The 14113-nt window shown below is 47.7% G+C and overlaps 1 protein-coding gene across 1 annotated transcript in view; it reads right to left on the bottom strand.

Moving 5' to 3' along the window:
* Window positions 1–11158, bottom strand: part of LOC111076186 — a 30885-nt gene extending 19727 nt beyond the window's left edge. The window contains exon 1 of the transcript XR_002607998.2: window positions 11050–11158. The gene's annotated coding sequence lies outside the window, so the exon portion shown is untranslated. The remainder of the gene's footprint in view (window positions 1–11049) is intronic.
* Window positions 11159–14113: the final 2955 nt, after the last annotated feature.

The raw sequence follows: 14113 nt of genomic DNA, 5'->3' as shown, positions 1-14113 counted from the left end.
TTACAGCCTCTCTCTCGCTAGCGCTCTCGCTCTCTGGGGGCAGTCTCCTTCCGAAAATCAATTAAAATTCATGGCTAATTGATTTTTGAACCGAAAAATCCATTCTAAACTTTAGATTTTCTATATTTACGAGTGGGTTGCGGGGGGGAATACTCTCACCGAATACTCTCTCTCTATCTCACTCTCTCTATCTCTCTCTGTCTCTTTCTCCAGAGAGTGGCAGTGGCAAAGAAATGAAGCTGGCGCCAGTCGTCAGGTGGGAAGCTGATAAAAATCACGGCTGCCGCTGCCGGTGCCGCTGCAACTGCCGCGGGTCTCTCTACCTGTGGGTAGAGGATGGGGGATATCTGTGGTGTGGTGTGTGGTGTGGTGCCCCCTCGAGGGTAAAGCGTTTTTTTTTTGTTCCCTCTCTTTTTGTTGTTATTGTTGTTGTTGTTGTATTTTTATGTCTAGCCACCGACGCAGTTGCAAGAGGCAACCGTCAACGGGGCATCATCATTATCATCATTAAAATGTCAGTTAATAATTTCTACCTTACATATATGCCCCACCGAGCCCCACCAGCTGCAGCTCCCCGCCCGCACTGCCCCGCACTGCCCCCTCACTGCTTTGAGTATTTTTGAGTGGTTTTTTTTCCAGTTTTTGACGTTTTACAACAGCCTCAAGAGAGAGGCAGAGAGAGAGAGACGGGAGCAGCCTCCGCTCGGCCCGTCTCCACTTTTCTGTGGCTATGTTTTTCTTGGCTACCTGTGGCCCTGTGGATGCATGCCCCTTGGGTGGCCTACCCTACCTACCTCCTCCCACCACTCTTGCCACTGACCTTATTTATCCCGAGTGTCAGACAGACAGACAGACAGACAGAGAGAGGGCGAGAGCGAGAGCGAGATATGATCCTGTTGCTCTGGCTGCGAGTGCCAGAAGTTCGTTGCTTAAGTCTTTTGTTTCGTCGTCGCAAAATGTGAAAAATGCTGAAAATTGCGCGAGCAATATCCACAATAAGTATTTAAGTAGCCTGCCACTTGAGGCAGGCTGCTGCTGCTGCTGCTGCTGCTGTTTCTCCTGCTGCAAGTTGCTTTTCTGCTGCTTGTTGCACCTGCAGACAATTGCTAATAATTATTTATGCGGCCCAGGCTGGGGCGGTCCCGACTGCAACTTGCAGCTAGAGAAGCTGGCTGCCACTTGGCATTGGCTACTGTGCAACCAGCCTGCCACCCCTCTCCGCCCCTGACTGCACCCTGCCCGTGCAACGCGGCTCATCAGGCAGTTAATGACCAGTCGACGTGGTCATCGCCATCGGAGTCCCAGTGGCAGCAGCGGCAGCCTCATGACTCCATAATTATGTACACAGATGGAGCAGATATACACAGATACAGATACAGATGCAGATGCAGAGATACAGATGCGAATACATAGAGAGCAGATACACAGCAGATGCAGAAAGCAACTGCATTTTTTTGTGCCTCCATTGGTGGGTGGAGCATCACGCCTATTGCCGCTGGAGGCCTTCCCTGCCTCGTTGCAGCAAGTCTTTCTCCGTGTATGTACCTCTATGTATCTGTTTCAGCTGGATGTAATCCAGGTGCCAGCTGCTTTAAATGAATAGAACGCAGGATGCCCGGATACCTCTGTTTCTTTCACTAAAAGTCCTTCGATTTTAAGGATATTTCCATGCAACTTTATCGCTTTAACTGTAGCTGTAGAGTTCATTCATTATTCTCATTCAAAATCTCAAATATCATTGAGAAAAAAGCATAAAATCTCACTCGAAAAGATTTCCACGCCTGCAGCTGTACGAGCCATTAAATCGGCAGCAATCTGTGGCCACATTTCGCGCACAATTTTCAGCAAAATCGGGCGGCATATTTCTGCCATTTATTTATTTATTTATCTTCAAGGGTATTCAAGGCTTCGCATCCCTTGCCTAGCCACGTATCTTGCTATCTTTCTGTCTTTTGCTTGGCGACTGCTGCTAATTTAATAATATTTTGTTACTTTATAGGCCGAAGCGACAAGCTTGTTTACAAGCACCAAACATGCAACATGCAACAACCACTTTAATGGCGAAACAAACGAAAGAAAAATCAAAGAGAAACTTTGCTGCAAAGACAGCGAGACAGAGAGAGAGACAGAGAGAGGGAGAGCGAGAGAGAGAGAGGGAGTGAGAGATAGCGGGTAAGTGTGAGTAGGAGACAGGGGGCCGGGCGGGCCAGGGGGCCTCTTTAGCATTTTGCAAACTGCTTGCAACACAATGCGGTCGTAAGTTGTGGCATTTTGCGCACTTCCTGTCGGCTGTCCGACTGTCGTTCCTTCTGCTTCTGCTTCTGCTTCATCACCGACTGCTCCCCCACTTTGTGGGGCAAGTTGTGGCTGCCACACGCACGCATTGCAGTTGTTTTTTTGTTGTTTCGGTTTCGGTTTGGTTTTTTGTTTTTGTTTTTGTTTTTTTTTTTTGCATAAATGTTCACTCGTTAGCTCGTTGGTGCCGCAGCAAGTGTTGGTTGCACTGCCATTCCATTTGCACTCTGATTTTCCACATTTCCACTTTTCACTTTTCACCCGCCACCACGTCCCACGCCCCACGCCACCCCTCCATGACACATAGACACATTTTAGTGTCCTGTTCCTGCCGCTCGTTTGCCGCCTGCCGTTTGCCGCTTGCATGCGATTAAGTTTTGTAATTTGATTGCAGTCGGTGGTACGTACACACACACACACACACACACATTCAAGCGGTACGGGTACGAGTGTATCTCAGAGATACTTTCGTTTGGGGGTGGGGGGGTTAAGGCTGTAAAAAGTTTGTCCTTTGCGCGTTGCGCGTTGCCTTTGCGTGTCTGTCTGCTAATTGAAAGAGGAATCCAAGGAATCAAACGAATCAAGGGAATCAAGGGAATATACTTGTCTGCGTTAACCCTCCACTGACACTAAATGGTGGGTGGTGGGTGGTGGGTGTGGGGGTGGGTTAAGGCTGTGGGCTAACATTTTATTGGCTCCACGAATCGTAGCTCTTGCTCTGGCATTTCCTGCTTAGGCGGCACCTTTATTTCCCTTCAGCTGTAATTAGCTGTGAGAAAATAGCTCTGAATAATCTCTCTGCTGTGTTGTGTTCTTGCAACATCATCTAATCCAATCAAATGCGGAGGCAGGCAGGCACTACTTTTGGGTGCAACTTGCGTTGCGTAATAACTTCCGTTGTGGCGGCGGCGGTACTTTGCTTTCCCCTAGCTGTTGCATTCGATGCTGTTGCTGCTGTTGCTGCTGCTGCTGCATCTTTCAATTAAATCAATTCCCTGGCTAATCAGAAACCCTCTCTTTCATTCGCTGCATATCCGCTTTGGTGGGGAGTTTCATCAGCGTCATCATGCCACACCACACCACACCACATCATCCTTTGCGCAGTCATTATCCCAAAGACCCACGGGCCCCGGCCACTGATTCTACCCCGATTCTCCCCCGATTTTCTCTTCTTATTATTTTTTTTTTTTTGTGTTCTGCATTCGGACTGGGATGGTATGGGATCTGCTCTGTTCTGCTCTGCTCTGTTCTGCTCTGTTCTCTCTGTTTTCTGTTTGGTTTGTTTTTTTTTTGGACCAGTTTGACAGGTGTTTTCTGGCCGCCAGCGGACTGAAGCTCAATTCTATGCGACGTCTGCGACTCTTCTTTGGTTGTTGCTGTTGCTGTTGTTGCTGTTGGTTCCACTGTCTTGCTGTTTATTTGTTTTGGCTCTCAGTTCTACAGCGATCGAAGGAGTGTGATCGCAGGGGCTGAGAGAGAGGTAGGGTTTCGGCTCTTTGGGTCGGGTCGGTCGTGTGGCGTCGGCGTCGGCGTCGGCGGATGCAAGCGGCTCGTTCGTTCTACTCGTATTTTAAATACGCTCTGACATCACAGAGCCGAGAATCTCCATCTCGCATCTCCATCTGTATATGCCTCCTCCTGCGTCTCTCTCTCTCTCTCTATCTTTCTTTCTTCGTCTCTGCTTTAATTATAATTTATCTGATTTGTGCCTTAGTCGCCGTCGTCGCTGTCGTCGCTGTCGTCGTTCGGCGGCATCCATCGACAACATCCACAGCCAACAGCCAACAGCCACATCCACATCCAGATCCAGAGCCGTGAGCGTATCTCAAAGTTTTTGACTTTTATCTGCTGCTGAATTGATGAGTATATAATAAGACTTTATTGGTCGAAAAGCGGCTTTCAGGAATTTCAGTTTCACTCAAGTAGCACAAGGGGTAGGGGGGGGGGGCAGCGCCCGGGGGCATGTGTCCTCTTTTGTGTCTTCGCTCTCCTGTCGCCTCCCTGTCGTGGGTGTCTTCTCGCATTCTCTTCTCCTTCTGCGGCTTGCTCGGGAGATGTCCTTTGGGGCGAGAGCGTGAGAAACATTTCGTTTCGATTCGATGTGCCACCCACCCCCTCCTGCCTCTGCCTCTGCCCCTGCCTCTGTGGTTTGCCCCGGCAATGCATTTCTCTTGTTGCCACACAAACAACAACAACAACAAACAGCGCGTATGCATTGGAATTTAAGACTTGCCACAGTCCCAGCCTGGTTCCCTGCCTGGTTCCCTGCCACTGGCCGGGCCTCCCTGTGCCTGCTACCTCCGTTTTTTTTTTTTTTGTGGTGCTTTTTTGCCCAAACGGAAATCAGTTTGCCACTCAACAGGCTTCCCCTTTTTTCCCCCTGTGGTTTCTTTTGTTTTTTTTTTTTTGGGGGGGTGCCTGCCTCAGTGGGGGGAGACAGGGAGAGAGGGAGGCACACAGATACACGTGCCAGCCATTCATTCAGCGTTCAAGATTCGACAACAAACAAACATCCATAAGACGAATGGATGGGCGATTTATGCATAAACATAAACATAATAATAACAAATAATAATTTGCATATTCATTTCGGAAGATCGTGGAGCTCGCTCCCTTCAAATATATATATATGCTAGGTATATATAGAAAGGTGACTGTGAAAACTGTAAATATAATCGCTTAACAAATTTATGATTAAATGGAAGATCTACAAGGCCTCCTCCTCCGCCTCATCCTCCTCCGCCTCCTCTGCCACTGCTCTACCCAACATCCATTGTCATCGCATTTCATCGATTGGGTGCCTGTGCCTGTACCTCTGCCTCTGCCTCTGCCTCTGCCTCCCCATTGTTTGGCCTCTGCAGATAGCAATGGAATCCCAAAGATGCTTTAGTGACACTTTTCTCTACAAAGCGAAGGGGTAGGGGGTTTGGGGGTAGGGTGGGGTTTTTGAGCGGCTTACACTTTGTTTACAATGTTGTCTCCACCTACCGCCGCATGCCGCCCGCCTCTCTGCTGTTGCTGCTGCTGCTGCTGCGGCGTCAATATTGATCCATAAATAACACACAGAGATCTCCCCCGAACCGAACCGAACCGAACCGAACAGAGCCCCTTTGGACATTAGACGCAAAAGAAGACGCAATCTTCTGGCGGCCCAATGGAACGATGCACCGCTGGACCGCTGGATGGTCACGTCTCAAGTGAAAATGGTTTTTAAGTGGAGGCGAATGTCTAGTGAAAATTAAACTGTCCCTTGGGGCTCGCTCGCAGATACTCGTACTCGTACCCGTGTGTGTACCTGTGTTCCCGTGGCCAAAAACTTCAGCGAGCGGACAACTTCTTTAGAGCCCTTCTGCGAGGATGAAATGCCGCGCGCCGAACCGAACCGAACCAAAACCAAAACCAAAACCGAACCCAAAAACCGAAAAGTGTCAACTCTAATTGCCTTTTGGCTTGTCCGCCCAAAAGGAGACACAGCAGAGAAGAGAAGACAGAGAGAGAGAGAGGAATGCAGATGCTGCCTGGCTGCCTGGCTGCCTGGCTGACTCCCCCAACTCCCAAGAGTCGGCACTCTTTTTGGTCAGAGCGGGGCACTGGTCGGCTGGTCGGCTGGTCGCCTGGTCTCCGTTCCGTAGCGTCGTCGTCGTTTGACTGGTTGTCAAATATTTAACATTGACTTTGGCTTGCGCTTGCGCAAATACTAATAAAATTTCGGTTAATTTTCGTTCCACACTTCGTACATCTTTTATTTATTTGCTGTTTGCTGTTGGAGCACTCGACTGTAATGGATTTGTTGGCATGAAGATATTTCATCTTTTTCACTCTCCCGCTTTTTTGTTTTGGAAACCACTTGGAAGGAAAGTAGTCCCAGGCGACAGGCGACTGAGACAATGGGTCAGAGCAGGGCCGGGGTCTGAGCTAAGGCTGGGGCTGGGGCTGGGCTCAGGCAGGCATTACATAAATTAGGCAGCCGCCAAAGTGTTTGCTTTAAAGAGTTTTCCAGTTCCCCCCCCCCCCTCTTTAGCTGCCACAAAACAAGTTCCTCCTCCCCTACGTATGGCAAAGTGGAGCTCGTAAAGAACTATTACAATTAAGTTTTATGCGACAGACATTTGCATTTGCATTGCATTTTCATTTTGATTTCCTTTTTTTTTGCTTATAAAATCCACTAAAATATTGCGCCCCAAAAGGGGAGCTCCAGAGGCGCCAACGGGTTTTTTTCAGTGCCTAACTCTAATCACAAAATATCGACACATCGCAAGATCAGAGCTGTGTGTGTGTGGAGTGGTGTGGCGTGGTGTGGAGTGGAGAGTCTTTCCTCGTGACTCAGAGAAAAATACACGGGACTCACTGACCGATTCTTTATGCAATGCGTTTGTCGTTTATTTCCCAATATAAGCCAACAGCCACCCACCCGCCACCAGCCACCACCCACTGAGTGGTTAGCTGGTTATCAGGGGCACCCACTTATCAGACCCCAAAACCCAAACCCACACCCCCCCCCTTCTCTCAGGGGCACTCGTCCAATAAATAGAATTGTTTTTTTAGTGCCAAAGAAATTCATGAATTGCGACTCGACTTGTGACGTAAATCGAAGGCCTTCCTTCTCCTACTCCTCCTCCTGCTTCATGCTGCCGCCTGCCGCTTCTATCTATCTGTATGGATCGTGCGGCTATATATATGTACATATATAGGCCCCCACTGATAAGCCGCTGACCATGTGCGGTGGGTGGGCCCGCAATCGCCGCACAATCTCCCAAGGAATAAATACGATTTCTGCCCCCACCAACCCACCAACCCAGCGCCCAATTCTGATTCCGTTCCGACTTTGTTTTCGTTTCTATTTTTTTTTGTTTCGCATGGGATTCACTTGATTCTTTCTTTTGTTTTTGTTTTCACGCTCTCCCGCTCGCTCTCCCGCTCTCCCTCCCGCTCTCTCCCTCTAGTACTCTCTAGTATTTATTCCTCTTTAATGTTCATTTCATTCAATCCCTAATCAGCGATCTATGTAGTCCAATGACGTTAATTGAAACTACTCCAGATTAAAACGTTGTTTTTGAAGTGCTGCGGTGTGTGGGGTGGTGTGTGGGGTGCGGTCTTAGTATTCTATCGAATGCTACGAGTACGTGCACTATGGGTTATGGCTGTGCACCCACACCGGGAGCCAACAAAAAGTTCCTAATTTTAATTGAATTCTATGGTTAGTATTATCCGACCCCCCGGAAAGAGTTCTTTGCGGTTCGCTGGCGCACTATCGCATTGCCTGCCGCTAACCTCAGACAGGACGTTGCTGTGTCCGCCTGCTGATAAATTGTTGTTTAGCATGGGAACAATTTCTACCGCAAAAGACGAAGCAGTCGGCGGCAGTCCGAGGCGGTAATCGCGCACCACATGGCTTGGCTATTCCATGGAACTCCACATTTGATTTAATTTCTGATGCTAATTGAAGGGGTGGTGTGTTCAATACCCACACGGAGATCAGTGCTTTGATCGCTCATCACCCATTGTACGGAGGATCCCTCTGTCTCTGTCTCTCTGTCTGTCTGTCTGTCTGTCTCTGGGTCTCATTTTGGGGGGGCTCTAATGAAAAACAAAACGTTTATCAAATGCATGATAACAACGCATGTCCCCGCACCAGGGTCGCGCGGATCAGTCAGCCCCCCCTATCAGATGTCGGATACCCTGCCGCTGTGCCGCTGCCGCAAAGGTGTTAAACTCTTTGCAACTATTGGGGCAGCGGCAGCAGCGGCAGCAGCAGACGCTTCGTTGTGTCCGATTGTCTCTTTGTTTTATTGTTTAACGCATTCTAATTAACATCTTGCCCATCGTCCCCAGAGATCTCTGTGTCGCTGTCTCACTGTGTCTCCATCTCCATTTCCTTTGCTGATTGTCTCTCTCCTATTTTTTTTTTTAACGCACACGTGATGATTGAATTTTAATTTTAGCCTCTGCTTTGTGTGGCCTGGCAACCCACCCTGCCCTAACCCAGCCCCCCTGCCTAACCCCAGTTAATGTAACGCCTAACCTCTAGAGAGATCTCTGCTGGGGGGAGACCTGCTTCTTCGCTGCCGAGGCACGACTAATCCAAATCAAATGGCTTCTCCAAATCAATTCGTTTTCAATCGTTTAAAGTTAATTAACGCGCCAGAATTTTTATTTCACTTTACACACACGAACACACACACACACGCACACATTCCTCTCTCTCTCTCCCTCCCCGCCCTCTACCGCCTGACGCTTCTCCTTTTTCTCGCCTCCTTTTGTTACATGCCTTTTGTTTTGCTGTAAATTTATTTTATGTTTCTTTTTTCTTAGTCGCTTTTTTTTTGTCTTTTTTTTTTTGTGTTTTTTTTTCTGTATTGTGTGCATTTTTTCTTTAGTCTTTTTTTTTATTTTTTATTTTGTATATCGCTTCCAACGTCTCAATTTCAATGCGCGCTCTTTTGTTGTTCCTCTTGATTTTTGTTGTTCTTTTTTTTTTTTGGTTTGGTTTTTCGTTTGTATTAAAATTGTTAATTTAAGGCTGTGTCTGAAATAAATTAACCAATGAACCAGAGACCCCAACGGTCAGCCCCATTCCCAGTCGCAGCCCGCCGCCTTTTTTTGTGGGAGGGAATGAGCAGCAAGAACTAGGGCGGGTAGGCGGGTTGGAGTGGGGTGCTGGTTGGGGTGTTTTTGTATGAAAATGCAAATAGTTTCAGTTGACGTTGTGGAACGTCCTACCGTTTGGAAATGCGTCGCAATGCGCGGGTGATGGGTGATGCGACCTCCCCCTACTGCCACATCCACATCCCCATCCCCATCCACTCCCACTGTGTGGCGGCTGCCTACTGCCTGGTGCCTGCTTTATATGCCACAAGCAGTGGCCTGTGGCTGTGGCTGTGGCAGACGTCTCTCCGTTCATCATATATGGCTCGGTGCGTATAAAGCCAGGAGGAGCAGAGCCAGAGGCAGAGCCAGAGTCAGAGCCAGAGTCGAGAGCTCCGAGACATCATCGGGCATTCGATCGACTCGACTCGACTCGACAGAGTAAAACAGTGAAAAAATCACTTGGCAGAGTCGCGCGCGACATATTGAGAAATGTGCAATAGCCTAATGTCCATTTAAGGCATCACTTTTCATGGCAAGTTGCATTTATCGCTGATCGAATCGGATCGCAGAAGATCGTACGGGGCTCGACCAGAGGGGGGATGGATGGGGGGTGAGAATCGGTGAGCGATGATCGCCGCTGTCTCGTCCGCAAGGCAATCGATCAAACAGTCAGAGCCAGCGAAGGAAAACTCCGATCTAAGTCTGCACACACCGCTGGCTGGGCACTACAGCTCTAGAATTTGTGATACTCGGAGGGTTTGGCCAGCACACAAAAATCGCATGCTAATTGTGCGAGAGGTGTGAGAGATCGATACAGAAAAAGAAAACCAAAAAAAAACAAAACCCAAAGCAGTGTGCAGAGAGACTGAGACTGAGGAGGAGGCTTGAGTGGAGTTTCCTTTTTGTAGGAGTTCCAAAACAGGAACACAACATCGATTCGATGATCCTCTCCGCCCGCCCCCCGCGCATGCCTGAGCAGGAGAGGAGGCAGAGTCTGGCGGAGTGCGGCAGCGTTGCGTCTTGCCTTTAAATGGTATAAATTACCAATGAATGACATACGATTTAATTGCCTCTCGACTAAGCAGCAAGGCAGCAAGCAGCAGCCAACAGCAGCAGCAAGTTGCAACTTCTGCTGCATACAGATCAGACGTTGTGTTGCATGCAACTCCTCTTGTTTGCTGTCGTTTGCCGTTGCTGGGAATTAATTAATATTGCACTTTTGAAGCGCGTGCATACAAATTTGTCAGAGATGCAGAGAGCCAGAGGCCAGTTTCTGCCAGCAGCAGCAGCAGCAGCAGCAGCAGCAGCCTCAGCCTCAGCCTCTGGCTGCTACATCTGCAGGTGTAGACGACAATTGGCATAGTTCACATAAAGAGAGATGCTGTGGCAGAGGCAGAGGCCGAGATTAATATGGCCAGCAATGGCAATTAAAATTGTCCAAATGGAAGACTAACTAGGAATGGAACTAAAACTACAACTACAAGACACTGCAAACTGCGTTCAATGCTAAGGCTAAGGGTCCCTCTACACCATCCATCGATCGATCTATCGCTGCTCTGGTTGTGCGTCAATTTGCCTCTCTGGGCTGGCACACGATCCAAGCTCGATCGTGGCTCGATCTGAACAATCAGCGATGTCAAGTCAAGTCGTTCCATGGATTGACGTCAATTCCTGCTTTGCGTACCCGTACCCGTGCCCGTACTCTCTGCTGATTGGAGGAGCATCAGCATCAGCATCATCTATGAGGGGGGCCCGTTGTGCTGATATGAATTCTCCAACAACATCATTCATAGGTGCAATCCATACACACACACACACCTATTCATATATTTATATTCGTATTCATATTGGTATTCATATATGTATATTTATATTCCTATTTATATTTCGGCTGATATTACGCTGAGTGCGCGCTGCCTGCCGAAAACGATCTACTGCCCCGGGGCGGGTAATTAGATCTATAATATTTTGACACATTTTGCTAAGCTTTTGCTGCGGCAAGCAATTGATTGACTAGCTCCTGACTAACCAACTGACTGACTAGCTGACTGACTGACTAACTGACTGACTGACTGACTATTGCTTGTGATTGCTTGATTGAGTGAGTAAGGGTAAGCCCCTTTCTGTTACCCGACGGCAAACCGACGGCTGCCTCCGATCACTTACCTCTTTTTGCTTTTGGTTTTATTTTGTTGTTGATGATGCTGTTGCTGATGATTATCCAAGCATTATCCAAATGGTGGAACTCTGCAACTGGAGCTGCTGCGGGCTCTGCTCTGGCCTTTAACTGCGTTCGCGCACATTTAACAATAATTCGAATAATTCTCTAAATTGCTAATTTATATCTCAAAAATATCACACTTTTTTCTTAGCTTTTTTTTTGTTTGTCGTTTCGTTTGCGTGTGGCGTGTTGCGTGTTTAACGGGGCGTAGAGTATTACGGATTACGAAGTACGGATTACGGGATGCCTCTGCGGCCTACTCGGTGACTGTGTGTGCGATGATGCTTTTCGTTAACATTTCATAATTGATATAAATATCATAATAATAACGCATTCAATTTCATGCGTTAAATTTGAGTGGACTTCCGCTTTAATTTTGTATTATTTTTTGTTGTAAGACACTTTTGTTGGCCCAAAGAACACTTTTTCAGGGGCTCTGGCTCTGGCTCTGATTTTTTGTTTTCACTTGATTTTCATTGGGATTTTTATTACATGGGATTTAGTTGTGTGGATTTGCGGATTTTTGATAGGTATTCACGGTTTGCTTTTGTTTTTTTTTTTTTTGTTAGTTGAGAGCGTTTCTTCAGTATGTTGCACGCGCGATCATTCATGGGGCATTTGCAGTTGCAGTTGCAATGTGTGTGCGTGTGTGTGTGTGTGTGCGGTGTGTTGCAACTTCGTTTTGCTCGTGTTCTGTTCTCTCGGGTATACGACGTCGTCGTCGTCGTCGCGCCTTCTCCGTCTCGTCGCGTCAACGTGCGAATAACAAATAACACGAAAACGTATGAACAAAATTTTCACTGCAAAGAGATTTTCCCGACGTCGCGTCGTCGTCGTCGTCGTCGTCGTTGTTGCTGGCGTCGGCGTCGGCTTCGGCTGCGCTTCGGGGGCTGCACCAACACCAACGCACAGGAACCACCAACCACCACCAACACTCGCACCACCACCAGCACAACAACAACAGTAGTAGCAGCAGCAGCAGCAGAGTGAGTGAGTGAGTGAGGGAGAGGATGAGATTGCAACTGCAGTTGTTGCACGCACAAAATTTCAAAGATACGAAACGAAATGTTTTTTTTTTTTTTTTTTTTTTTGGGCACAATCTAAGACGAGGCTCGCGCGATGCTTCGTTTGTGCGACGGCTCTTGTGGGTTTTTGTGTGTGGAGAGCGTGGAGCGTGGAGCGCGTGCGGGCCTCTTGACGTTGGAACCTGAACCGAGACACTGAAACTGGCATCAGCAGGCAGCAAGAAACTGGCGCAAGGCAGCAGCGGCGGGCCTTTTCTTCTAAGTAGAATCCGACCCGACCGAACAACACACACACAGATACTCTACACGAGCGCACACACACACACACACACACACAGACACATCGTTTACCCACACCAAGGCAGTAGCGGTGTGTGTGAGTGGCCTCTCATTCGCCGGATAAAGCGGTGGGAGAGCAAGAGAGCAAGAGACAGTGAGAGAGAGAGAGAGAGAGAGGGAGAGGGAGAGCAGGGCTTATACTCCGCAGTAGCACGTGGGAGCAAGCACTCGGAATCGGAATCGGTGGCTCCACTAAAAAACAGCTGTTGTTGGAGAGTGCCGAAGTATTGGTGCAGCAGCAGCAGCGGCGGCAGCAGTGGGAGCTGCTCTTGGAGCCACCACGACATCGGCATCGGTGTCGGTGTCGGTGTTTGGAGTCTCTCGTATCTCGGTCTCGGTATCGGTGTCTCGGTGTCTCGGTGTTGGCGGTGTTGGCGTCGGTGACTCCCCCTCATCAGTCCGACAGCAGCTCCGACGGCAGTTGTAGTTGTTGTTTATGGCTGCGTGGGCTTCTAATTGCTCAAAACTCTATGCCAATGGGGGGACTCGGCTGCATTTGGCGCTTTTGCCGTTTGCTGTTTGCCTTTTGCTTTTTGCTTTTCGTTTGTTGTTGTTGTTGTTGTTGCGAAAGCGAGCTCCGAATAGGCGCCTCCCACTTTGCGGCTTTTGCGGATTATATAATACTCTCGTACTCGTAATCGTACTGGCACTGGCTCTGGCACTCGTAGGGAGCAGCAAAAGGAAACACAGGGAAGTTATGTGAGGGAAAATCGGTAAGAAAAGGAAGTTAGGTGAAGAAAATTCATAAATTTTCATAGCTACGAGCAGCTGCAAGATATCTGCATAACTCTGTAGTACTTTTCAGCCCAATAAGATACTTATTTGGAGTATCTTTGAGGCACGTTTGCAGGGATAGGAACGTGGGTGGGTTGTTAAAATGTGTTTAAATGACTTAAAGATACTTTTAGCTGGGAAGATTGCTCCACCATGCAGTATTTTCATTTAAGAATGGCCAAGGTGTAGCTATAATACTGTTGGAACTTCCACAATGTCTATTCTAGTCGCAGATACATGAATGAATACATATGTGCATCTTATATGCATCTTATGCGCATCTTTTGGTCACAATTACGTCTCAAGTTGCATCAAGATTTAATAGCTCACTCTTTGAAAAAGCTTTTTCAGCTTTAAAATAGTTCCCTCGATACAATTACAAGTTTGCGAGTAGCTATCGACTATAATAAGTTACAATTGTATCCATTAAGTATGCCAGATATCAACAGATATCACCAGATACACTTGCAGCTATTTTATTTGCCTTAGAACATGAAAAGATGCAATTGAATCTAAGATATAAATTTTTACTCAATTTCTACCGACTGCCAGATACAATTGGGGGATATTTGGAGGGATATTGCAATTCAAGTAATTCAATGCCTGTGTCTGACACTTGGCAGATACAACAATTGCATCCTTTGACACATGTATTGATAGTGACATGATATGAACCATTACCCAGCCGAGTGTAATGAATGGCTGGCCAAAATCTTTAGCCTTTAAGATGCGCTCAAATCACAGCACAAATTGCATTATTATAGGAAAATCTCTGACGATTGACGATTGACTCTTGAGCAACGACCACGACAATGGCCGGATAAACTTTACGGATAAAACGAAGCGCGAGAGAGAGTACGCTCACACACAC

Source organism: Drosophila obscura, unplaced genomic scaffold (genome assembly GCF_018151105.1).
Source record: "Drosophila obscura isolate BZ-5 IFL unplaced genomic scaffold, ASM1815110v1 contig_1, whole genome shotgun sequence".
In the NCBI taxonomy this organism is placed as follows: Eukaryota; Metazoa; Arthropoda; class Insecta; order Diptera; family Drosophilidae; genus Drosophila; species Drosophila obscura.
Note: the sequence above shows the minus strand (reverse complement) of the source record. Positions and strands in the feature narration are given on the sequence as shown.